The sequence below is a fragment of the Eulemur rufifrons genome, chromosome 8 (genome assembly GCF_041146395.1).
Source record: "Eulemur rufifrons isolate Redbay chromosome 8, OSU_ERuf_1, whole genome shotgun sequence".
Classification (NCBI taxonomy): Eukaryota; Metazoa; Chordata; class Mammalia; order Primates; family Lemuridae; genus Eulemur; species Eulemur rufifrons.
The window spans coordinates 14,211,379-14,239,315 of record NC_090990.1 but is presented as its reverse complement, the minus strand read 5'-3'; the positions used below and the strand labels follow the sequence as shown (position 1 = coordinate 14,239,315).

The 27,937-nt window shown below is 40.6% G+C and overlaps 1 protein-coding gene and 1 pseudogene across 2 annotated transcripts in view; one reads left to right on the top strand and one right to left on the bottom strand.

Moving 5' to 3' along the window:
- Nucleotides 1–27,045, bottom strand: part of CDC42 (cell division cycle 42) — a 39,480-nt gene extending 12,435 nt beyond the window's left edge. For both annotated transcript variants that reach the window (XM_069477435.1, XM_069477436.1), the window contains exon 1: nucleotides 27,006–27,045. The gene's annotated coding sequence lies outside the window, so the exon portion shown is untranslated. The remainder of the gene's footprint in view (nucleotides 1–27,005) is intronic.
- Nucleotides 9,055–9,578, top strand: LOC138389215 (M-phase phosphoprotein 6-like; annotated as a pseudogene).
- Nucleotides 27,046–27,937: the final 892 nt, after the last annotated feature.

Below are 27,937 nucleotides of genomic sequence, written 5' to 3'. Positions count from 1 at the left end.
ACATGTTTATTAGGAAAAGGTCAGATCACTCTAAATCATACTGACTCATAAACAGATGTAACTACTTTGGCATCTTTTACTGTAGTCCACCATTCTAAGAAGCTATCAATTACAAATGTACCAGAGATTCATCAATATTGAGATGCTTTTTTTTCCACAATTAAACATCTCTAAAATCAGAATGGGCCTTTATTGAGGGTGTCTTAACAATCATTATCAGCTATTTTTCCTCCACATTTTAACTTCTACGGAATTGATATAAATGCAATCTTAGATTCAATGAAATACTTCTTCATTCTCTCAGAAAAACTGTTAAAGAAACATCACCCCACATATACCTAAATTTTAAGATAAAGTCCTATTTCAATTATAATCCTGAATTTCTTGTTGGCTAGAGCTGCCATCTTATTAAACATAAAAACAGAGAACCACCTAACTTTGTACTGGATGCCATGCCTATGTGCTCCTATAGCACGCTTCACAACAGTTCATCATACAGATTTATAATGTCTACTAACATCGCTGTATGTAATATATAAGCTATATTATCTCCTGTACCACTGTATTTCCAGCACTGAGCACAAAGACTGGCCCGTTGTGAGCTGCTGAACAGATGCAAAAATCACATAACAAAAGAACATAAAAACTACATTAGCGGTGAGTAACTCATAGGAAATATACGCTCTCCCATTCCTCATCAAAACTATTTGCATTAGGCCAGGTGCAGTGGCTCATGCCTCTAATCCCAGCACTTGGGGAAGCAAGAGAATCACTTTAGGCCAGAAGTTTGAGATCAGCCTGGGCAACATAGCAAGACCTCGTCTCTACAAAAAAAATTTAAAAATTAGCCAGGTGCAGTGGCAGACACCTGTAGTCCTAGCTACTCTGGAGGGTGAGGTGGGGGGTTCACTTGAGCCCAAGAGTTCAAGGCTGCAGTGAGCTATGATCACACCACTGCACTCCAGCCTGAGAGTGAGACCCTGTCTCCAGAAAAAAGAAAAAAAAAAAAAAAAGACCACAAAACTATCTGCATTGTCTCTGTCTTTATTCAACTTCCTTTCATCTCTCCTTTTTCCTACCCTTTTCCCTATTACACACAAGTACCCATTACTAATACAGCATTAAAGATTTAAAGATCCTGATCCCTAAACTAAATCAATTATTGGTTCAACCTAAAAGTGCTCTCAAATAATAGCAGCAATAGTAGCAACACTTATAATAGCATTTACTATGTACCATGTACTGTTCTAAACACATTACACATATTCACACATTTCATCCTCCCCGAAATCCCATGAAGTATGTATTATATTACCTCTATTTTACAGGTAAGAAAAGTGAGGCTCAGGGAAGTTAAGTAACTAGGCTGAGGTTACTCAGACACTAAGCGGCAGAACTGGAATTTAAACCCAAGCAGTCCGATTCTCAAGTCCCCACTCTTAAGCATTACACTATACTTCCTTCTCCTGAGAAGTGACATTAATAAAAACAAACATGACCACTGCTAATAGAGTAGGAAGTATATATCCATGAGAACTGCCAGCAATGCAAAGGTGGCAGAAATAAAGAAGAGAAAGCAAAAAAATAGGAGTTCAGTTCACTTCCTGTTTCTTCACTCTGCAGATAATTACTGAATTTTATTGGGAGAAGGAAGCCAAGAACAGAGAATAAGATAGTTTGCTTTGCCCTTTTCTATTTACCCACAAATCTTCCACTTCTTAGGCTTCCCAACCTAGCAGCTCAGCAATTTGTTGGAAACTGGCTGTGGGTCCCCTGTTACGAGCCTGGGTTCTGGAATCAGACTGGCTCTACCACACTCTAGCTAGGTGACATTGGGCAAGTTATTTAATCCTTCTGTGATCCTTCTGTGGCTCAGTTTTCCCTTCTCTAAAAATGAAGATAATAGTACCTTCCCCATAAGATAAATTGATTGAATAAGATAATACATGTAAAGAACTTAACAGTGCCTGGCATATAGAAAAAGGTCAGTAAATTTTAACTATTAGTCTTGAATGAGTAAAGGCATCTTTAAGTCAAAAATAAGGAGTTTTAAAACAGCGACAATTTCTACAATTTCTAACCACTGAGAAACACATAAAATTTTTTATTTCCAAAATAATTATAGTACAGTCAGCCCTCTGAATCCACAGATGCAGAACCCACAGATACAGGGGGTCAACTGTACTATGCCATTTTATATAAAGAACTTGAGCATCCCAGGGATTTTGGTATATCGAGGAGTCCTAGAACCAAACCCCCTGGAGATACCAAGGGGACAAATGTACTCATTGTTCTTTTTTTTTTTTTTTGGAGACAGAGTCTTACTCTATTGCCCGGGCTAGAGAGCCGTGGCATCAGCCTAGCTCACAGCAACCTCAAACTCCTGGGCTCAAGCAATCCTTCTGCCTCAGCTTCCTAAGTAGCTGGGACTGCAGGCATGTGCCACCATGCCTGGCTAATTTTTTCTATATATTTTTAGTTGGCCAGATAATTTCTTTTTTTTTTTTTTTTGTTAGTAGAGATGGGGTCTTGCTCTTGCTCAGGCTGATCTCAAACTTCCAAGCTCAAACAATCTGCCCGCCTCAGCCTCCTAGAGTGCTAGGATTACAGGCTTGAGCCACCGCGCGCCTGGCCTACTCATTGTTCTTACTATAGATGTAGTCAAGTTTAGAGCTATCATTACAAAGGTGGTCATTTTAGAGTGAAGTTCCAATTTAACTAAGACTATTCTACAAAGCATAGGCATATGTTAATAACCATTTCATATGTTAAATAAAAACTATAAGAGCAGGCAGGGGCGGTGGCTCACACCTGTAATCCTGGCACCCTGGGAGGCCAAGGTCGGTGGATCGCTTGAGCTCGGGAGGAGTTCGAGACCATCTCCACTAAAAATAGAAAAAATTAGACAGGTGTGGTGGTGTGCCTGTCATCCCAGCTACTCAGGAGGCTGAGGCAGGAGGATCGCTTTAGCCCAGGAAATTGAGGTTGCTGTGAGCTATGCTGACACCATGGCATAATAGTCCAGGCGACAGAGCAAGACTATCTCAAAAAAAAAAAAAAACTGTAAGAGGCCATTGTTTTGGGGCACTAGGCCCCAAAAGACAAGATTAAAAATCAAAATAGAGTCACCCATGATAAAGTTCCTTCTGAGAAATCAGGAAAGAAGGATGACAACCAACTACCCAAACAAGCCAATTTCAATCTTAAATTGGCATGATAATGAAGTTCCCTCTACTTTAATCCTTACACAAAAAAAGGTAACCTGAAGTTACCTGATGTTAATCAATTATTTTCCTATTGTTCTTCTAATCCCCACCTTAGAAGAAATGCTTTGAAACAACTAATACACTCTGTTCTTTGCTTCTACTTTCTCTAGCTCTTACCAGTCTATGAAGCCAACCTTTTCCGCTCAGTTCATAAGAATACTGTTTTACACAATGAAGTGTTGCCAGATTCTAACATAACAATAAAGCCAATTGAGATCTTCAAATCTGTTGTAATTCTGTCCTTTGACACATATTAAAATGTTACCAAGTAACCCACAGATTGGGGTGATGGAAAAGGAGTGACCAGGGGAGACCTTGGTTTTGCAACATGTATATAATTCCAGCTTCAAAACAACATGGAGGAAATTAGGCCAGACATGTTCATATATCCTGTGTTAACTTCCTGTTGAAACAATGTCAAATAACCATGGCAAAAAAGAGGCTACCTAATAACAATTGCCATTTTGTTATTCAGAGTGGCTAGAAAAGTTATATTGCACCAATAACTAAATACTATCCCTCCTTAATAGTGGGACAGGAAAGTAGAAGATACAATTTATTTCACAAGTATTTCATTCGTACCACAACTTAGAATTGGGGTTGATCAATTCACAGCATAAAAAATAATTCTGCTCGCCACCTAGGTGGCTCACCCCTGTAATCCCAGCACTTTGGGAGACTGAGGCAGGAGATCACTTCAGCCCAGAAGTTTGAGGTTACGGTGTTATATGACTGCGCTATACTGCCTTCGAGCCTGGGCAACAGAGCAAGATCTCATCTCTAAAAATAATAATGATAACGTCAATCATAGGAAATAAAATCGTGAAATAAGGTGTATCTTCTACCTTCCTTCCCAATATATACTTCCACAAGACAGCCACACCAATATCCGTATCTTATGGATTCTTAACACTTTGGGAGTCCAATTACCCTTTGAGAATATCAGAGATAAAGCCCCTGAAATTTTGTGAAGCCTATGAGCTATAGATTAAAGAGGCTATGGAACCACTCTTTATTATCATTATCATTGGCTGGCTGCCAACTAAACTCCACTAGACAATCTCTGGGAAAAAGATTAGTGTGAAAGAAGAGGTGGCACCCAGCTACAGAAGCCTTATTTTCCCATGCCCCATGGTTCATTTTAGGCCCAACGCCCACACAGCATATGAAAAACTGGAAATTATTTTTGCTAATGTGTTTTACCAAAAAAAAAAAAAAAAAAGTATATTCTCAAAATCAGATTATATCCCTTATAAAACTATTTCTAGTATTAATAGTAAATGATGTGAATAAAAGTCAAATTTTTGGAAATACACTGCAGCAATAACAAGTTTTTGGTCTTTGTCCCCAGTTCCTACCTAGCACAGAGCTCCTAAAACCCTAGGAATTTCCTGAGAGGCATAAGTGTCTTTTGTTGTTCATAACAAAGTCAGACCTGAATTTATGCTAAAAAAATGACGGGGGGTTGGGGTCAAATAGCCTCAGGATGGGGCTGGTCACCAGAAAGACCAAGTGATTAGAAGGAGATAACTTTTAGCCCCATCCATCAACCTCCAGGGAAGGCAATGGAGGCTGGAGACTGAGCTCTATGAGCTCTGAGAACTCTTGGAACAAGGAGATTTGGGAGCTTCCAGGTTGGTGAACATATCCAGGTGCAGAGAGAGTGACACATGAAGCGCTCCCTATTCTACAGCAGCCCAATGCATCTCCTCTTCCATTTTTCTGTTCCTGAGTTAAACCTTCTATAATAAAAGCATAAAAAGTAAGTAAAGTTTTCCTGAGTTCTGTAAGTTGTTCTAGCCCATTATCGAACCTGAGGAGGGTCCAGGAACCCCCAAATTTGTAGTCAACTGGGTAGAAGTGCGGGTGGCTTAGGCATCCCATCTGCAGCTGGTGCCTAAAGTGAGGGCAGTCTTACGGACTGAGAGCTTAAGCTGTGAGGTGGAAGTTAGTGTCAGAAGTGAATTGATTGTAATCTATTTCCATACTCAGGATTACAGGCATGAGATGGTGGTTTTGTTTTGTTTAAAGAACTGGAAGGTCCCTTAATGAAGCAACTTAACCCCCTCATTACACAGATAAGAAAATTCTGGCCAAAGCACAAGAACTTGCCCCACAGCCAGTTAGGGTCCATGTATCCTGGTGTTCTTTCCAGCTCTTCAGACTTCAAGCAAATACAGAATGAGGCACATAAATACAATTCTTTTGAACTTTCTAATTTGTTTTCAGAGTCCTCAGTAAACAGGAAATAATCTTAGAAAACTCTGGCACTCCATCAAAAAGTCAAAGTAACATAGCTAATGTTCAAAGTATGTGTCCCAATAAAAACCCAAGAGGAGCTTTTCAGTAACAAATGTATCCATTCCAATTTGAAAAGAAATTTAAATTGGAATTCTGTAAACATATCTTTCAATTAGTAAAAAGTACACAAAAACTGTGTTGGGAGATACAGTCCCCATGGGTCTCTCATGCTCCTGCACATCCTGCTGGGCAAGCTAAGGCAAGGCCTTAACCACTCTTTAACTACGGCATTCCATAGAGTTGTGTTTGCAGCAAACAACCTTGAAGGGTACAGTAACGTCTCCCTCTGAGACAGTGGACAGGCATGCTTACTGCTTGCTATTAAGCAGTGGGTTCCCCAAACTCGGTGCTCCTCAGCTGTAAGGCAAAGCCATGTATGTACAGCATCCACCTGGGCCTCTGCATGTCCTTCCTGGTAAGAGGAAGCAACACACACACTGATCCCATGCTGCTTGCCATGCCTTAAGTAAATTCTTTGTCTCTGACCCAGGAATCTCTTATCTTCTGCCAACACCAATAAAACAGTATCAGACTAATGTGTTAGCTTCTAAATAGGGTAAAATAAAATCCCAGATCATGTTCATTGGATTGGCCAAGCTTTGTGATAAATAATTTGAACAATTTAAGTTTTATATAAAGTTTATATATAAATAACATAGCAATCAGATAGTTTATTAGCATAATTATCAGAGTAGAAGCCAGGTAATAATATCTGGTCTTAAATATTTTATTCATTACCCAAATTTTTTCTTTATAAAATATGTTCCTGAAGGCTGGACACAGTGGCTCACACCTTTAATCCTGGCACCTTGGGAGGCCAAGATGAGAGGATCACTTGAGGCCAAGAGTTCAAGACCTGCCTGGGCACCATATCAAGACCCCATCTTTACAAAAACATTTTAAAAATTAGCTGAGCATGGTCACGAGCACCTACAGTCCTAGCTATTCAGGAGGCTGAGGCAAGAGGATTGGTTGCGATCAGGAGTTTGAGGCTATAGACTGGGCAGCAAAGTGAGACTCTGTTTAAAAAAAAAAAAAAAAAAAAAAACAGTTCCTGAAATAATTTAAAATTTTTTTCCACCTTCTCCCCCTCATTACCAGGCCAGCCAGCACATCTCTAGGAGCTAACTGGTTGTTTTAATTTGCTTATGTTTTATCTTCTACAAGTATCTGGTGTCTAATCTAACAAGAAAGACATTAATGAAGGCAAGAATTCTACTATTAAAAAAGACAAGCAAGGTGCCTCCTCACAGTGAGCACATAAAAATAATTGAGAGAAACAATTACAAACAATAAATAAAACAGACAAGGCGTGCTGGCTCATATCTGTAATCCTAGCACTCCAGGAGGCCAAGATAGGAGGATCATTTGAGACCAGCCTGAGCAAGAGTGAAGCCTGTTTCTACAAAAAATAGAAAAAATTAGCCAGGCTTATTGGCACACACCTGTAGTCCAGCTACTCGAGAGGCTGAGGCAGGAGGATCACTTGAGCCCAGGAGCTTGAGGTTGCTGTGGGCTATGATGGTGCCACTGCACTCTACCCAGGGAGACAGAGTAAGACTAAGTGACTAATATTTTCAACGTGCTTTGCTTTAAATTAGCATGCAAATAAATGAAATAAATTAATTTTTCAAAACACAAACAAAACTTATTTTGTTCTCGCCTATCTTTAAATAGCTCTAACCTCATTTTCCCCCAAAATTCCATTTATTCACCTCCAGTATCAAATCATCATAGAAACTTAAAGTGTGAGATTTTCATGAACGTGGCAGAGAGCCCTGTTGCTGCCTTTCTCTTGATTTTTGACATGAGACTGGTGAATATGTGAAGAACTGGTAGCTATTTTACCAAAAAATAGTCAAAGAAAGCAGAGAGGTAGTCCCACTGATACAGTTTCGGATCACTGGGAAGGATACTAGGCTTTTCCCTCTCTCCTTTAAGTGTACTTTTCAGACATTGCACAAAAGTATCTTCGGGTTTTTAGCAAACACACACCATCTAGAATTCTTCATGGATGGCACAGGTGCTATTGCAAAAATGTTTACAGAACCCTATATATCTCCAACTGCCAATTAAATGAATTAATATATGCAAAAATTGGATGGCAAATACGAAACACTCATTGAAGCAATTATTCACATTCCTCCATTTTCTGCCACTTGCGAAAGAAGAAACTGATACATGTTGTCAAATCACAACATACTCAGGAGAGTAGAGAATTGGGTCTCTACTTAAGCATGGTTCTACAGGTCTTTGAGATGACAAAAATGGAGCAAAAAAGAGAAGGGGAAAAAAGTGCTGACAATAGCACTCATAAAATGAAAGATTATGTTTCTATCTGGAAAAGGATGTTTCCAGCAGTGCTAGAAGTTTGTTGTCTCTGCTCCATTTCTGGAAATGGACTAAAATGTCCAATCCAATGAGAACTTAAGTCCTTATTTTTACTATAATGTTATTTTTCCTTCCTCAAATTGGCAAAAACTAAAAGATGCTAGCCGGAGTCATTATTTATATTTGTAACCAAAAAAAAAAAAAAAACACTTAAAAATTCAATCAGTAAATATTTAAATATTCTACATAATTTTAAATCTAGCGTTTCAAAACAAGTGGTACACTGTGCGTGGCTTCAGTGACGTATGCACTGAAGGCCCTGACTTCACCACAATGCCGTACGTCAGTGTAGCAAAACTGCACTGTTCTCCATGAATATATATAATACAAATAAAAATTAAACGAGGCTGAGCATGGTGGCTCACACGTGTAATCCCAGCACTTTGGGAGGCCAAGGCATTAAGATTGCTTGAGGCCAGGCAACAAACCAAGACCCTCTCTCTACAAACAATTTTTGAAACTTAGCCACATGTGCCTGTAGCCCTAGCTACTTGGAAAGGAGGCTGAGATGGAATGATTGAGCCCAGGAGGTCAAGGTTACAGGGAGCTATGATTGGGCCACTGTACTCCAGCCTAGAAAACAGAGAGTGATGCTATCTCTAAAACATTAAAAATAAATAAATGGGGAAAATATAATGAAATGAGAAAAATAACATTTAAGTAAGATGCAAAAATAAATACGTATTTACATTACAAAGCTTGTCAAAAACAGTAATTTGGAAAAACTGAAGTGTGTAATAACGTATAAAAACACTAACAAAGTACTTGGTTAGAAAAGAATGGAGATTACTATTAATAGATTTTCCCTCAAAATATTCAAGACTTGTAGATTTATTCATTCATTCAACAAACGCTTATTAAGCGCCTAATACGTGCCAAGCTTTGTCCTATACATAGCCATACCCTCCAAGTCACAGAACAAAGTTCATGCCGTCTTTGGGGCAATAATCCTGCTGGGATACACAGATAATAAACAAGCATCACCCCCCACATATTCTTCCTTCATAGTATTACTAATAAATGACATCCTCATATGTAATTTTTTCATTCTAGTCTCTTAAATAAGAAAGGGCAGCATGTGGAGGCTGGAACCAGCATGACAGCCAAGCATAAGACCAGGTTATCTAAGAACTTGCTGCTACACATGAAGTTCATGCAAATGGACAGAAAAATCAACAACTAGAAGAGGAAGAAAAGAAAATTAGTGAAAAGCACTGGTACTTAGGTTTGTCAGAGCTTAAAGAGTTTCATAATAGAAAAGAAAATTAGTGAAAAGCACTGGTACTTAGGTTTGTCAGAGCTTAAAGAGTTTTATAATATAAGAGCAAAATTTCTCATGACGTGAAGATCTTCTCTATGGAAGAATGTCATTCAGAGGATTTAATCCTGAGGCTGAGAAATTAATGCTTCAGATGAATGCTAAGAACAAAACAAAAGAAGCTGAAGATGTAATAGTACTTGATGTGTCAGATGAAGAAATGTCTAGAAGATATGAGACCTTGGTGGGGACAATTGGGGAAAAGTTTGTCAAGGGAGATCATGGATGGCAATTACAAAGATGATGAAAATGGAGACGTAAAATTGATTAAAGCAAAGATGTTCTTAATGCCCCAAGATTGAAATGAATGCCTTAAGAGATGGCCCAGCGATGCCCTGTGCAAGTTAGCAGCATATTTTAGAACTCATCCTGATGGTGTCTCTATAGATATTAATACTACAATGTTTATTTGTAAAGAGCTATAATTTTGGAAACATGCTGGTTTTGAAATAGATGTGTGATGGATGTTATACATCCTTTACTTAATGATAGTCATTGAGAGATTTTTTTTTTTAGCCCTTGATCTTTAAATGTACACGGTACAAAGTTGTTTCCTAAAGATTTTTTGACCTCAGATTTTTAATAGCTCTCCAGTCACTGACCTTGAGTTGATGCATATAAATATCAATGTTTAAATTGTCCTTATGTTTATATTTTAAAGCATTAATCATGTCAAGCCAATTCGTACATGTATTTTGGAATCAAATGTCATAAGAATTTATTATATGTCAATTCATCAAGAACAAACATGCCTCTCAAGCCTGAAGTATCTGCATGCTACCAGGTCAGTTTATGGTACGTTTTTTCTTTTAGAGCATTTCGCCAATAGAAAAAATTGTTCTGTAATAAACATCCGCTTTCACATTTTAAAAAAAGGGTAACATAATTCAACTCTCTTAATTACACATGCCCACACAAACCTCCCCTCAGTTTCATATAAAAGATGAGAATATTTGGCTTACCCCAAATCTCAGATCAGAGTTTATCACAGCTCTGAAACCTAGACAATCTGGGAACAGGACTGAAGTTGCTCAACTATCATTTATGCATCTTACTATGCCCATCTAATTAACTAACTGCCTGATACTATTTATATCATCCAATACAGGTTTGGTGCTTATTCAAAGTCCATACCTTTATTCACATAAATTCCCCCAAACTTTGGACGTATGGCCTTATAACTCATCCTATTTCTATCTTCACCTTCCACCCCAAAATCTCACCTTCTGAGACCTTCCCTAACTATTCCGGCTATCAAAAACTACCCCAATTGTCTGACTTCTTGCTATGGTCTGAATGTTTGTGTATACCTCCATCCCAAAATTCGTATGTTGAAACTTCATCACCAAAGTGATAATGCTAGAAAGTGAGATCTTTGGGATGCGATTAGGTCATGAGGGCAGAGCCCTCCTGAATGGAATTAGTGTCCTTATAAAAATGAGAGCTCCCTTGCCCCTTCCATCATGTGAGGAAACAGCAAGAAGGCACCACCTATGTAACCAGAAAGTGAGCCTTCACAAGACACCAAATCTACCAACACCTTGATGTTGTGCTTCTCAGCCTCCAGAACTATGAGAAATAAGTTTCCCTTGTTTACAAGCTACCCAGTCTATGGTATTGTTGTAGCAGCCTGAATGGACTAAACCAAGGCCCTTCTTAGCTCTCAAATCTACCTTACACTCCTCTCCCCCTCACTCTCCATGATCTATCTACACAGGTCTCTATCTCCTCAAATATGCCAAGATCTGTCCTGCCTTCAGGCCTTTACCACCAACACTCCTGACCCTGCTCTTTTTTTCAAGACAAAGCCTCACTCCATTACCCTGGGTAGAGTGCAGTGACATCATCGTAGCTCAAAACAACCTTAAACTCCTGAGCTCTAAGCGATCCTCCTGCCTCGGCCTCCTGAGTAGCTAGCTGGACTATAGGCACGCACCAACACGCCCAGCTAATTTTTCTATTTTTAGTAGAGATGGTGTCTCACTCTTGCTCAGGCTGGTCTCAAACTCCGGAGCTCAAGTAATCCACCTACCTTGGCCTCCCAGAGTGCTAGGATTACAGGTGTGAGCCACCGCACCCCGCCCTGACCCTGCTCTTAAAGCTATTGGCTTCTCACCCTTCCGATCTCAGCGCAAATCATCATCTCCTCAGAGAGTCCTCCCCTGACCACACTATCCGGAGTAACAGCCCCTCCATCCTTACACTCTATCATATTACCACTGTGTATTTCCTTTACAGTGCAGTCATAATCTATAATTATCTTGTTTATTTGTTAAATGGCAGTAAAGACGAGTAAAAAAATAAGGAAATCTCCCTAAAGGCAAGGACTCTGTTGTATGCCCAAAAAAAGTTCAATATTAGCCACACAGTGGGTACTCACTCACTGAATAAATGAATCACAAGAGTACTTAATCATGCTATTTTTATTCACATGTGCCTGTGTTTATTCCAGTAGATTTTAAGCTCTCTGGCGGGGGAAGAACTATGTTTATACTTTTCCCCCTCACAAGGCATCTAATACATTACTGAGCAATATGTTAAGAACAAGAACAAATAGATTTTTCAATGTTTCTTAAAACTTTGTTGACCAAAGTAATAATATGAAAAAACATGAAACTTTTAAAGACAAGGAAATATGAGTTCCAGTCTTAGTTCCACTTCAATATATGTGATCCTAACAAGTTAATTCACTTCCATACCTTTGTTTTCTCCTCTACAAATTAACATCTAATTCACAAAACTGCTATAAAGAGAAATGAGGTGATGTATATAAAGCAAGTGGTACATCACGTGGCACAGAGTAAATACCTAACACGGCACCTATCCTTATATCCAATTAAAACTTGCAGGCCGGGCGCGGTGGCTCACGCCTGTAATCCTAGCACTCTGGGAGGCCGAGGTGGGCGGATCGTTTGAGCTCAGGAGTTCGAGACCAGCCTGAGCAAGAGCGAGACCCCATCTCTACTAAAAATAGAAAGAAATTATATGGACAGCTAAAAATATATATAGAAAAAATTAGCCAGGCATGGTGGCGCATGCCTGTAGTCCCAGCAACTCGGGAGGCTGAGACAGGAGGGTCGCTTGAGCTCAGGAGTTTGAGGTTGCTGTGAGCTAGGCTGACGCCACGGCACTCACTCTAGCCTGAGCAACAGAGTGAGACTCTGTCTCAAAAAAAAAAAAAAAAAAAAAAAAAACTTGCAGAAACCAGAATGGCCCTATGGTAAAGATCAGAACCACCGCTGTTAAGTGAAAGCATCTAAGCGCTATGAATATGAGGGAACTCAGGCTTGTTCACTCAGGCTTGGCCCTGCCGGTGGCCACAGAGACCAAGTCCAACACTGTGAGATGGAGGCTTGGCCCAGCAGCATGGAGGGACGGTGGGCCACTATGGGCAGAGATGTCTCCCTGCGTAACTTCAGCACGAGGCCATGGGAGCAGCTCATCCACTTCCTGTGGGTAGGGACCATGCTGTGGCCATGTGCAGGCGCTAAAACTCCATCCCTGGGTCCACCTCCCTCCTCAGAGACACTTCCAAAAACAACCTCCGCTGGCCTTGCCCAGGGCCTATCCAGGAAGACCAGCAAATGGGTGTTTGTCAGATATAACCTTCGAAACACAGTGACTTCATTACTTGTAAAAAACAGGATCAAGGAAGAAATAGGAGGCTTTTACAGAAAAGCTCTAGCTGAGTGGCAGAAGTGAGAATCTGTAACTTATGTACAACATACATTTAAATAAATGGATTAAATTTCAGTTTGTGCGTTAAAAAAGAGAACTGAAAAAACCTTGCTTCTACTTGACAAGTTTATTTGCTAATTTGGTCATTCCTTTCTGAAATCCCCTCACTCCAATCTCAAAGATCATTTTAAACTAAATGTCACATTCGTAGCTAAGGGACTCACTATGTTACAGAAATGGCTCTAATCCATCTCTACTTTAAGAGACAAAATAACTTAATCATACAACAAATATTTATCGAGTCTCTAATATACCCACGGAAGACAATATAGAGCAGCAGTAAACAGCAGGAGCTTTCAAGTCAAGCAGCTCTAAAGCTCATATTCCCATTCTTATGTAACTTTGGGCAAGCTGCTTGACCTCTTTAAGCCTTTTCTCCATTTGCAAAACAGAGGTAATAGTATCATCATCATAGGTTGTTTATAGTAACTGAGTTACTCCACATACAGAACACTCAAATATGAGCTTTTATTATTATTGTGAAGCAATCCAGACAAGCAGGCAATTTAGAACTGAATCTTCTCCAGGCAATCTTCTACAGCAGCTTGTGCTCTTACACTCCAACGAAGTGAGAGCCAATCATGTACCCCTAAAAACAAAGTAAGAGCACTAACAAAGTATCTGACCAGAAGATAATAAAGATTACAGTAAGATTTTCCCTCATAATTAGGACCTAATTCACAAGGCAAATTTTTGCTTTCAAAAAATATCAGATCAGTAAGAAACAGGCTTCAAAGCCGAGAACAATATCTACCAGAAGTTAATATGTACATTCTTTGAACTAGCAATTCCATTTTTAAGTCTTTCCCTAAGTACACAAAGAGGTAGGTACAAGGATATTCACTGCAGCCTTGCTTATAGGAGCTAAAGACAGGAGATTGCCTACATATGCACCAATAAGGGACTGGTAAAAATATTAATAGGTTATAGTAAAAGGAATATTACTAAACTATTAAAAAGAATGAGTTACATTGCCTGTCAGGGGCTGAACTCTGTTTCATTCCCACTCCCCACCTCCCAAATTCACATGTTGAAGGCCTAACCCCCAGTACCTCAGAACGTGGCTATATTTGAAGATAGGGCCTTTAAAAGGGTAATTAAGGTAAAATGAGGCCAGGCACAGTGGCTAACGCCTGTAATCCTAACGCTCTGGAAGGCCAAGAAGGATCACTTGAGGTCAAGAGTTGGAGACCAGCCTGATCAAGAGTGAGATGCCTGTCTGTACAAAAAATAGAAAAATTAGCTGGGCACGGTGGCTTGCACACGGGAGGCTAAGGCAGGAGGACTGCGTGAACCCAGGAGTGTGAGGTTGCAGTGAGCTATGATCACACCACTGCACTCTATCCTGGGCAAGACTGCAAGACCCTGTCTCACAAAATAAAAAAAAAGGTAAATGAGGTCATATGGGTGGACCCTAATCCAATATGACTGGTGTCCTTATAAGAAAAGCAAATTAGGACAGACACAGAGCAAAAATCATGTGAAGACACCCAAAAGCATTCATCTACAAGCCAAGGAGAGAGGCCCTCAGAGAGAAACCAACCCTGCCAACACCTTGATCATGGACTTCTAGCCTCCAGAACCTTAAGGAAGCAAATTTCTGTTTGTTGTTTAAATCACTCAGTCTGTGGTATTTTGTTATGTAAGCCCTAACAAACTTATACATGCCAATATGAAAGATCTCCAAGATAAATTAAGTTTTTAAAAGACTAGGTGCAGAACAATGTGTATAAACTGTCAATATATGAGTTTTCTTAAACAAAGAGGCGGTACACATACTCATACTTTCACACTTACAGATGCAGAGACTATCTACAAAGATATATAAGAAACTAGTAACAGTGGCTGCTTCTGGGAACAGAATATGGGTGTCTGTGATGAGTATACTCACTTTTTGTCATATTCCTTTTGGTACTAAAGTTTTCACCATGTGTATGTAATATTTTCTTTAATAAAAAAAATCTACTAAAATGAAAAGATCTCCATGATATATTCAACAATTAGGAAAAGCACCATCAGTAAACCTGAGGTCTGGGAGCTAACAAGTCCTTCTTTTTTTTCCTGTGTGCTAGAAGCTAATAAGTCTTGATAAACCAAACTCGCCAAAATCCTCAATCTATTTCATGACCTTAGGCAGTTTTTTTTAAAATGCCCTGCAGATACATTTTAAGAGCCATTAAAATGTTCACATCATTTCTCTCAGTAATTCCACTTCAGATAATTTGTCCAAGAGAAAAAAAAAAGACCTTATCAAGAAACAATGGAGGCTGAGAACAGTGGCTCACACCTATAATCCCAGCACTGTGAGAGGCTGAGGCAGGAGGATCACTTGAGGCCACGGCAAGACCCCTTCTCTACAAAAAATTTTGTTTGTGTTCAGACAGAGTGCCAGGGCATCATCACAGCCACTGCAACTTCAAACTCCTGGGCTCAAGTGATCCTCCCGCCTCAGCCTCCTGAGTAGCTGGGACTACAGGTATGTACCACCATGCCCACCTAATTTTTCTACTTTTTGTAGAGATGGGGTCTCACTCTTGCTCAGGCTGTTCTCAAACTCCTAACCTCAATCAATCCCACCTCAGTCTCCCAAAGCGCTAGGATTATAAGCGTGAGCCATCTTGCCCTGCCTATAAAAATTTTTTTTTTTTTTTAATTTAGCCAGGTGTGGTGGTTGCAGGCCTGTAGTACCAGCTACCGGGGAAGCTAAGGCACAAGGATCACTTGGGCCCCAGAGTTGGAGCTTACAGTGAACTATGAACACGGCTCTCCAGCCTGGGTGACAGAGTGAGACCCTGTCTCTAAAAAAAAATAAAAAACAACAACAAAAATAAAAAAATAAGAAATAATGGAATGCTATAACATCCAAACAGCTAATGCAACAGGAAAATGATTAATTAATACACCACGGGATGAGATGCTGTACATATTTAAAACAGCTGTGAAGACAACCAACATGGTAATAACACAATGTTATGAAAAACATGTAACTGTTAAATCCCTTTTTGTTCTAAAGTGAAAAAAAATGCAAAAAGAATTTAACAGTAGCTCTAGTGTGTGTGTTGGTTAAAGAACAAGACCCTAAGCACCTAAAACATCTTATCCAATCAGGACACAAGGTAGGACTTAAAATTCAAACTGTTAAAATAGGCTTCTGTTCTTCCAAGAATCAACTCTATTAACTTATTACAAAAGTAAGCAAGATATTTAAGAGCCTATTATAGCAGTACACTGAATAAGACAGAAACTTTGCCTTCCAAGCCTTCAAAACATTTCAGTAACTTAATGAATGCCTACTCTGTGCCAAATACTATGCTAGATAAGCCAAAGCACATCACCTTGTACACTTTACTGGTTTTAAGCAGAAGAGGCTAACAATTGTGGTCATCTCAGATTGCTCAAATTTACACTATAAAGCAATGGTCCCCAATCTTTTTGGCACCAGGGACCAGTTTCATGGAAGACAACTTTTCCATGAATGCGGGGGGATGGTTTCAGGATAATTCAAGCACATTACATTTCTTGTGCAGTCAAACCTCTGTCCTAACGATAATCTGTATTTGCAGCCGCTCCCCAGTGCCAGCGTCACCGCCTCAGCTCCACCTCAGATCATCAGGCTTTAGGGACTCGTAAGGAGCCGCAACCTAGATCCCTCGCGTGCGCAGTTTACAGTAGGGTTCATGCTCCTATGAGAATCTAATGCCGCCACTGATCTGACAGGAGGCGGAGCTTATGCAGTGATACAAGCACTGGGGAGCGGCTGTAAATAAAGATGAAGCTTCACTTGCTAGCCCACTGTGCACCTCCTGCTGTGCTGGCCCAGTTCCTAACAGGCCACAGGGATTGGGGACCACAGCTATAAACTACAAGTGGCACAGGTTTTCAAAGTGTAGTGAACATGGGAGAGTGGTCTAGAAGAATGTGAGAATAAATGTCTAATTAGATGGAATATCAGGAGAAAGGGCACAAGTAAGCCTGCAGAGTGGAAGAAACAAAAAAACTGCATGAGTCCAAGTCAGACACTGAAAGCTAGGCAGAAGAGTTTTAATTTGAGTAGAAAACAGAAAGCTAGCACTTCTTCCATACCCATGAATAACAGTTTTTTAGGAATATCAACATCATACCTGTATTCCAAGATGAAATACCAAAGGCAACCACATAGTCAAGGAACTCAGCTAAGCAACCTCTGTAACAATCCAAGACTGAAATGGAGGATTTGTACCGGGGTAGTGGCATAGAAATAAAGAAGAAACAGGTAATCCCATTGGAGGTAGAGAGTTTGTTTAAGCAGGGAGTGAATTATGATGAAGTTTTTTAGTTTGAGAAATTAGAGGATAGGTTTGTACCACAGACAAATGGAAAAGTTAGAAAAAATATTAAAAACAGTCAGGTGAGGCTGGGCACGGTGGCTCACGCCTGTAATCCTAGCACTCTGGGAGACCAAGGCAGGAGGATCACTTGAGGCCAGGAGTTCAAGACCAGCCTGGGCAACAGAGCCTGGAATGCTCTTGCCTGCACACAGGATGTCAGTGACATCCCCTACAGGTCATTCTTCAAATGTCATTTTTATAGTAAGAATTCCTCTGACTACCCTATTTCAAACTGCAACCCAATACCTACTAGATGCTCAGGCATTCCACCCCTACCATACCCCTCCCTTAGCTTCCTCCCTTCCGACTCACACACTAGTAGTATATAAACTTCATGGGGCAGAGATTTGTTTTGGTCTGTTTTACTCACTGCTATATCCCCCGCACCTAAAATGGTGCCTGTCACAGGGCAGTCACTCAAAGGGTTGTTGAATTCATAAATTAGTAAGACAGTATAGGTTAGAGATGCAACAAGTCAACAAAAACTTGTTCTTTGGACTCAGAATATGCCCTTTAACGTCCTCTACGCTCCTAAACCCTCTCCTAGTACTCTCTGGATAAAGATTTTAAAAAGAAATATGTGCTCTTCTGAAAGAGAAAAATCCTATTCCTAACTCATAAGTCAAGACCACAACCTGAACTAGCTAAAGTAAACACCCAAGTGTTTAACTTCAAAGCCACTCAGCATCATTTTCAGGGGATAAATATTCTATCACCATGAGCAACTCTGCTCTGTTGCAGGAATGCACAATTCTACAGACTTTTAAACTATCAACAAAAACAAAAGCCTCTCCTAGAAAAAGCGGTATTCCCAAAAAGTATGTGTATCACATTATGTTTTCAACCGGATCAGAATAAAATTGTTAATGTAACCACTTTCTCACACTCAGTAGTTATATAACTAAAATATGCCTCTAATTTTAGAATAATTCACTTAGATTTAAATCAATTAAAGTAGTATATAATGAATTTAAGGAATAGTGTAACTGCTAAGGAATTACCTCCAGAATTTAGGACGTCACAAAAATCTTTGCCATTGCTATTTTAAAAGTTGCTCCTACATATTCTGGGGGGTTTTTGGTTAAAAAAATTTTTGTAAACATTTGTTTTAAAAAATCTCATTGTCATATTTAAAAAGAGAAAATGAGAGCAAGAGAGACATAAGAACAAAAATGATACCAATGTCTCCAACTGAAAGAGGTAAAGAATTTGCTGTCAGCAGAAAACAAACTTGGATCTTCAGCATATGTCACATTCAGAGCATGAATTAATCTTGATCTTGAATTAATCTTTGATCAATTACCAAAATAGTTATCTTTTAAAAGAAATAAGAGAGCCCAACCGAAGTCCCCTAACCCCAACCCTGATATACAAATTTACGTCTTTCTCTACTCCATCTCTCTTGGATAACTGGTAACAGTTATGTGAAATGATTTTTCTGTTCCTGGCTCTGATTTAACTAGAACAAGGACAAGTTTTAAGGATAGTATATCTTTATTTCCATGTAATATGTGCAACGGGGGTAGAGGGAGAATTAATCTAAAAGATGGGATCCTAAGTTTTTCAGGGTGGGGGGAAGGCAGCAAGAAAGAAAATGCAAAATTATACACCAAATTATGAAGTACAGAGAACTCATAGATTACTGTCACAAGCTCCTAAAAAGCTTAACTTCTCACATAGGTGAACAATTAAGAAAAAAATTACATAAGACTATTTGAAATTCTTTGGATCACAGATAAAAGCTAATTGTATGACTTTCATAATTTTTAAATATTGGCTTTGAAATTGCTGCAAGATTTTCCGAATACTAGAAAACAACGAAATACTCAAACTAGGATCACTGATCCAAGAATAGAGGAAATTGGAGACAGTGACTCCATTTCAGAGGTTTCCCTTGAAGCCAGTGGACAATCACGTCTCCAATCCTATCTGTCTGCTTCTCCCTTCCTTCTATGATCCCTTGCCCAATTTTAAGTTAAGCTGGAGGTAGCTCCCCACGGATACCCCAAAGATGAGTTTTATATATAATATGCTCAGTCCTGTCCCAAAAAATTCTAAATAAGGGTAGCTGTACAACAGCCCTTCAGTGGGGTTTAGTGCAAAGCAAGAATAAATCATCCACAACTGCTGAAGTCTCTACCATTTACCTGTCTTGGAAACTTAGAAAATTTTCCCATTTTTCTACCATGGCAAACATTATTTAGCTATACCAACAGTCCTTGAGCCACATGGAGATTACTAAGTCACCAGACACCAGTGTCTCCCAGTCCATTTTCTCAAAACTTTAAAGGTTGTTCCATTGGGAGGTTTGGGGACGGGGGTAGGGTAGGGGGAGAACTCCATCAAACAAGTTTAAGAAACACTGAGTTGGCCGGGCAAGGTGGCTCAAACCTATAATCAGGAATTCTGAGCTCAGGAGCTCAAGATCAGCCTGAGGAAAAGTAAGACCCCATTCTCTACTAAAAACAGAAAAATTAGCCAGGTGTCCTGGCATGCACCTGTAGTCCCAGCTACTTGGGAAGCTGAGGCAAGAGGATCTATTGAGCCCAGGAGTTGGAGGTTGCAGTGATCTGTGATGAAGCCACTGCATTCTACCCTGGGCAAGGGAATGAGACCCTGTCTCAAAAAAAAAAAATTAAATTGAGTTAAACAGATTCTCTAACGATCTAACATTTCTGACCCTTTAATAAATTATATACATTATGATTTCCAAGACGGAGATATAATAACTAGGATTTCCCATTTATTTGACACCCAACCCCACAGAAATACCTTTTGGGTATTCTGAAATACACTAAACAACACAGGCATTAATCTAAAGACTAAAAAATTATCTCCTTCCCCCATTTTTACTGGCTTATCAACTGTTAGGATGATTTAACATTCCCTTTGGCCCTATGATGAACAGAGCAAATAAATAATGTGACCTAAAATAATTCAAACATAGCCTAGCTTATATTTTAGGAATACTATTTGTATATGTTCTGAAACAAATGAGAGTATTAGATATTGATTTAAACTCTAGCACTGATATTCATAAGAACTACCCATTTTTTCAAGTTATTTGATAAATGAATATTTACACTTAAAATCTAATCATTCATTTTAAAATCTTACTGTTAATCTTAAACCCTACAATAAAAATATGGTTTTTCTAGGAAAGTAATAAGTGATGTGGATGGACTAATTCCATTTCAGAAGTGATCTAAAATTGAGCTTCTCTCAAACAGCATTTAGCTAGTGAAACAAACACTAGTAGCTCTAGTGAAGTTGTATAATAATGAAAATCCCTGAAACCAGAGATAACAATTATTTAAGAAACTTTATTCTTTTACTTCCCACTCCTCTTCATCTGCTTTTAAGTAGAGTTAAAAAAAAATCAAAAATATTACAAATAGACCTGTCTACTGACAAAGCAAATATTAATAGATTGTAGTTGCAATCTTGCTTATGCTTTCTTTACTAAATATATTCTCTGTTCTCATACTCTTTAACACTAATTATCACAATATTCTTTTATTCCACCTCCATCTCTCCCTCTGGTTTCATTTGTTCCCTCATTTAATCTGTTCTCAGTAAGCTCTTCTCTTTCCATAAGGAGTAACAGTGATCTTTTCACACTGCAAAGAATAACTGTGGCTTTATATCCAACAGTAAATGGCTTCAGATTGCCACTTAAGACACAGAATGGACACAGGTGTGCCTGAGACATAGATCCCCCAGATCTCCTGGCATCTGGCATGTGGAGCACCTCCAGCCGGCCAAGCAGCCTCTCCATTTTTCCCAGAGGGGCAAATTTTTCTATGTCTGCCTTGATTTAAGAAGGTTTAAGCAGCATTACTCTAGAGCATATACTGCACGGGGATAATACTGTGGAATTTCTCCCATACTAAATAACAGAAGGAAAAAGGAAACATATTAGAGAAATACAATTCAATCTGGTCCTTGAAAAATAGCAATAATTTTTTCAGAGTGACAGCTAACAAAGACTAGATTTTTAGTTGTTAACATTTTCCCTTGAGATTGGAAGTATGGTTTATTTTAGCAAAAAAGCAGAAAATATGGTTTACATTTGACCAGCTGAATGCCAACTCTTGCTTCTAAGTTTTCATAACAAATATGAATTATCCTGATCATATGCTTAGATCATTCCTCTTCATAACAATTAGTTTTCAAAATGTCACTAAGTTCAAATGTATAATTCATATACTAACCTAGAACTTAAATTTTTATTAACTTGTCCAAGTTCACAGAGCTATAGAACTTAAGATTATTTAGTTATTAATAAGTGGGCAATGGGCCGGGCACGGTGGCTCACGCCTGTAATCCTAACACTCTGGGAGGCCGAGGCGGGTGGATCGCTTGAGGTCAGGAGTTCAAGACCAGCCTGAGCAAGAGCAAGACCCCGTCTCTACTAAAAATAGAAAGAAATTATATGGCCAACTAAAAATCTATATAGAAAAAATTAGCCGGGCATAGTGGCGCATGCCTGTAGTCCCAGCTACTCGGGAGGCTGAGGCAGTAGGATTGCTTAAGTCCAGGAGTTTGAGGTTGCTGTGAGCTAGGCTGACGCCACGGCACTCATTCTAGACCGGGCAACAGAGTGAGACTCTGTCTCAAAAAAAAAAAAAAAAAAAAAGTGGGCAATGGCTTTTAACAACTTTAACTTTAAGCAACATATTAGTTCCTGATAATGAGCAGACATGAGGCGATTCTACACAATAGTCAGGAAACTATAATTCCTTTAAAAACCAAATAGGCTTCAGATTCATTTTCAGATTATGACCTCTGCAATAAATTCTGGTATATTACCTAAAAGAAATCAGGTTATACTTCAGTAGAGGAAAACTAAAAATAAAGCACTCACATTGTTTCTGAAATTCCTTAACATCTCTTAGCAGTCCTGAAGAGGGTGCTTCAAATCTTAATATGCATAAAAACAATGTGGGGATTTTCTTAAAATACAGATTCTGACTCAGCAGGACTAGGATGGAGCCTGAGAGGTCTAATGAGCTCCCAGGTGCTGCTTATGCTGCTGGAGCCACAGACCACACACTGCATACCTGATGCTTACACCCTTGCTCCTATGACACTGGTAAAGATAATGGATAAAAATGTAAAGGAGGCAACAATCTCCACTTCATTTAGAAATGTTTACGGATTCATGAGATTAGTCTGGGAGAGGGATGGTATTAAAATGTTTGTGTTTGGGGGAAACATAGCTTCTCAAAGGTGGGGAGAGCCAGGAGCGGTGGCTCACGCCTGTAATCCTAGCACTCTGGGAGGCTGAGGCAGGAAGATCGCTTGAGCCCAGGAGTTTGAGGTTGCAGTGAGCTGTGATGACGTCACTGCACTCTACCCATGGCATCAGAGGGAGGGAGTCGCTATCTCCAAAAAAAAAAGGTGGGGATAGGGTCCTAAGAGATTATATGTAAGAGCAAACACCTATATAGCACTATGTGACAAAGAATAGTATTAAGCACTTCACATATATTAACTGATTTCATCTTCCTAACAACACTGTGAAGTAGGCATTACTGTTACCCCTGTCTTACAGGAGGTAAACCTGAGTCACAAAGACCTTAGAATACACATGGCTAATAAATGGTAGAGTAAGAATTTGAACCCAGGTAGTCTGGTTCCAGAGTCGATGCTTTTAATCACTACAGTAGCAGTATACCTCTAAAGAACACACAGCAAAATTAAAATGGCAAATGGAAATAAAAGGCTTATTTTGGGAGAAAATGACATAGGGTTAAAATGTAAAGTCTTAAATAACAACAGTGTATAACAACCTAAATCAGAGGTTCTTTTCAACGACAGGACACCAATGCTTGGTAAATATCATGATTTAACAATATAGGCGTTTGCTATATTAGAAACTGTTCTGGACTTCAGCATAATAGCTAATGCCAAGTATTTGATTAAAAAAATATTTTTCGGCTGGGCACGGTGGCTCACACCTATAATCCTAGCACTCTGGGAGGCCAAGGCAGGAGGACTGCTTGAGCAAGAGTTCGAGACCAGCCTGAGGAAGAATGACACTCCATCTGTACTAAAATAGAAAACTTAGCCAGACGTCGTGGTACATGCCTGTGGTCCCAGCTACTTGGGAGGCTGAGGCAGGAGGATGGCTTAAGCTCAAGAGTTTGAGGTTGCTGTGAGCTATGATGACACCACTGAACTCTAGCCTGGACAACAGAGTGAGACTCTGTCTCAAAAGAAAAAAATTTTCTAAAATTGCAAGGAGGGACACCATTTTGTTGGCAAAACGCTTTGTTTCACTTCAAGGAATGAGCAGTTTGAGACCAATGTTCAGAGGTGACTAGAGAAGAAGAGTTTTGACATTCAGGGCTAATAACAGCAGCACTGGCAGACACAGCTGAAATAGCAAGTAACGAAAATTTCTTTAGTATTTAGGACTAAAGGGATGGGTAATTAAGAGTAGAAACTGGTAAGGGACAAAGCATAACATGACCAGGAATTTGATACTGTAGAGGGAAAGAAGTGCCAAAATAGCAGCTATTTGCAAACAAAAAAAATAAAGGAAGATAAGGAAACAAATATTAAGTCTGAATAATCTTTTGGAGAATAAAAATTAATTATGAGAAGATTTTCTAAGTGATGATAAATTGTCCAGATAGAGTAGCTGCAGAAAATACTCAACTAAACAGATGGATAAAGTCAAGCAAGAGTAGATTAGTAATTATCACTTCAATGAGCCCAAATATAGATATAGCTGATCAAGCACAAAAGTTGTCTCAGGAAACACAGGCCTATGGAATATGCAGCAAGGGAGAATGTTAACCCTCAGATACCATCAAATTCATTCCACAAATACTTCTTGAAATCTATGTGTCTGGCAGTATTCTAGGTGTTTGGGATATGGCCTGACCATGCCAGGCCAGAGTCCTGCCTCGTGGAACTTACATTCTAATGTGGGAAACTGACAACAAATATATTTGGAAGAGAACACTGAGTAAGACCTTATCATAAAAGCCCTGAATGAATGAAGCCCTTTAACACAGAGTGATATATAAATCTGTTTATGTGAGATACGTTAACACAATCTTAACCATCACCACCCTCCCAGCCTTGGGAGGAAGCCCTGGAGCCTTAAGCGCTCATTACATGCTCCTCATCCTCTCCGAAAAAAAATAAAAACAAAGACTAAACCAGAGAAATGCATGTAAAATGTATCTACAAATACAAGTACAATTTGTCTTTTACTTCTCAGACAGCCTGTCAGTACTACTCCCCAGAGAGCCACAGTAAATCGTACTTCAAAATTTTCCAAATTTGAGAGTTCTTGGGTCAAAAAATTTTATTAGTATAACCACTTTTCAAATAACTAGAAATGCTTTTCTAATAAATCATAAAATTGCAAGTAGAAAAAGTACCCTAAGGAAGGAAAACAAATCTTGATGTTGAGAAAACTTCAAGATTTGGTCTTGGTGGGTTTTAAAAATCTCACCAATGTTTGGTTTACTACTGTAGGCTGTAACAATTGCCTTAGATTTCAAAAAAATTAATTGTAAGCACAAGTGTTGGACGTAATATGAAAACACTTTAAGGATAAACAGAAGACGTGCTACCTTTCGAGTCTGGAAGAAATTACTGAAAAAGAGCTCATTTTTAATACTCAATTACCAATCTCGTATCTCTCAATGTAAAACCTGTAAATCCAAACTATTTGGTTACGTTTTTAAAAGGAAAGATACAAATTGATACATATTTAAGTATCTTAAATATAGAAAACACAAGAAAATAGGCACTGTTACAATTTTACATTCTAAAGTAAGACACCCCATTAAAACAAGTGTATTTCAGAAGACCCAAGCTACACACCTATGCAATAGTCTGTAATGCCTACATACTACAGAAAGCTGATTTGAACCTATCACTCATTCAAGTGTTTCTTAACAAGCAATCTGTTCTCTCTATACAAATGAAAAACAATGGGAAAGTACTTGTTCCAACATGAACTACCCTTGTAACAATGCATTACACAATTTAATCTCATCTGCTTTACAATGTCAACATTTTTCTGTCCTACCATACCACTTAGTCAAGGAAGGATATAAAATTTAAGATGTACCTAACATTCCGGGGACAAAAATTGTGATCCCAGAAGTCTGAAAATATTACTCACTTAAGTTTTTTTGGTTAAAAATACAAAATTCATTGTTAAAACTAAAATGTCAGCAAGCAAAGATTAGGTGTAAAGTCAACTGATCCTCTTTTCAACACACAGTTGCCACCAAAAGCGCATTTGAGTCAACTTAGGTGGGGTCTCAGCAAGAAAAAAGTCATATGGGAGAATTCAAACAGTCTGGGAAGCCATTTGGGACCAAAGAATTGGTCCCACAATTCAGTTCACTTCATTCTAGTACAGGCAAGGGGACCTAAATTTAAAGTTAATGCCTACGCAAGTGGTTGCAGAAGGTGTTGCCTTACACTTTATTCCCTGGCGCAAGCTAATCCTGAGATTTTAAATCTTCTGACTTTTAGATGCATTTAAGGCGGCCATGAACACAAACAGTAAGATTTCAAAAAATCATCTCTGGGATACCATGCTTTGGGAAGCAGGCAGGATAAGCCACGGGGTTACCGACTAAGGCTGCAAAATGCTGTCTTCATTTGGTGAGTCCCTGACTTGTATGAGTTAAAACTCTCATCCCTTATATTGAGATGACGTAATCTTCCACACTGCATTTCTCTCGGACTTAAAGGGGAGGAAAAAACAAATGAACAAAGAAAATGTCCCCCTGGCAAGAGAAATTAGGCAAGCGGCCGAACAACAGTTTCGGGAGGTAGTTAGGTAACTCCCTGCAAGGGAAGCTTCAGCTGAATAAGCAGGGAGAGACTTGGAGAAGCAAACGGAAACATTAGGAACTCAACCTAAGGCAGGGATAAAGGACACTGGAGAAACCGGGCTCAGACCCGCCCTACCCAGACGGAGCGGCCGGCCGGGAGGCAGCGGAGGGAAGCGCGGCGCAGGCCCGGCCCAAGCAGCCCGCAAGCGGCCCCCTCCCCGCCGCCACTTCCCCGCCGCGGCTGCAATTCCGCTCCCCTCCCCCAGCCCGCCGCAAAATGTCCGCGGCGGCGCCGGGCGAAGCAGGAAGTAGAAGCGGGAGCCCCTGGGGCAGAGCCCAGCCTTCGAGACCCGGCTGCCGGCCCACCCCAGGCGCCCCGCACGGGCCCACGGCCCGCGGGCCCCGGCGCCCCGGCGCCCCGGCCTAGTGGCCCGCCCTCGGGAGCCCGCGGGGCCGGGCCGGAGGGGGAGGGGAGCCCCGGCGGCCGAGATGGGTGTGACCCTTTCCTTCCGCCGCGGCCGGGTGACAGCCCGGCCCCGCCCGCGCCCCCCGGCCGGCACCCCAGCCCGGGCCGCGCACCTCTCGGCGGGCGCGCGACCCCTCCCCTCGGCTACCCTACAGAACACTGCCCCGCGCTCGCCCGGAGAGCGCAGAGCGAGCCGGGCACTCCCCCACGCCCGCGCTTCCAGGCTCCCCGGGATCCCACAGACGGGATGTCCCCGAGGACGGGGAGAGGCCGGAGACGGCACGGCGGGGACGGGACGGGGCAGGAGCCGCTCCCGCGGGGAGCCGCGGGCCCCGCACTCACCTCAACGTCTCCACCGGGGCGTTGGCAGCACTGCGCGGGGTCTCCTCGGCTACCCGACAGGGGCACGCACCTGACGTCAGCACGCAGAAGACGCAGGGTTGGGTGCCCGCGGAAGTGGGAGGGACGGGGAAGGAGCAGGGCTGGGCGGTTAGAGGTGGTGCCTCAGCCTCCACCGGCTCCGCCCGCCTGGGACGCACGCGCAGAGCAGCGCGAGGCGTACGTTCAGGGCTGTCCTCTGCACTTCTTTCCAACGGTTGTATCTGTAATAGTACCGTGAACTGTAGTTTGCAAAGCGCTTCCACTAGCATTTCTTTTAATCTTTACAACCTGGTGAAGCAAAGTATTAGTATCCCTATTCTGCAAAGCAGATAGAAGCTTCTTAAGGAGAAATAGTGATTTGCCTGAGATCACACTGCAAGTGGAGGGTCTCCTGACGCCCCCAGGCCTGTTGGCAGTCAGCCTTGGTGGGAGAACCGAATACCGCTCTTCTTATCTTGCCTGCACCCAGTGTCCCCCGTTGCAGCCACATAGGTCTTCTTTGGGGTTAGAGACTTCCTCCCCTCCACAAGGCCTTGCACTTGTTTGCTCTCTCTGCCTGCCTCTTCTTCCCCAGACTTCTGGTTGGCTCTCATCCCTCAAATGTCACTGCCTTCCCTGGTCATCCTATCTTCACAGCATCTGTTTATCATGTCTTCCCTGCTAGTGTACAAGCTTGGGGAGAATGGGGATCTTCCCTCTCTTATTCTCAGATGTTTCGTAAATTTTTTTTTTTTTTTTTTTTTTGACAGAATCTCCCTCCTCTGCTTTCCCGGCTAGAGTGCAGTGGCATCATTAGCTCACTGCAACCTACAACTCCTGTGTTCAAGTGATCCTCCTGCCTCAGCTTCCCAAATAGCTGGGACCATAGGCGTGTGCCACTGCATCTGGTTGAT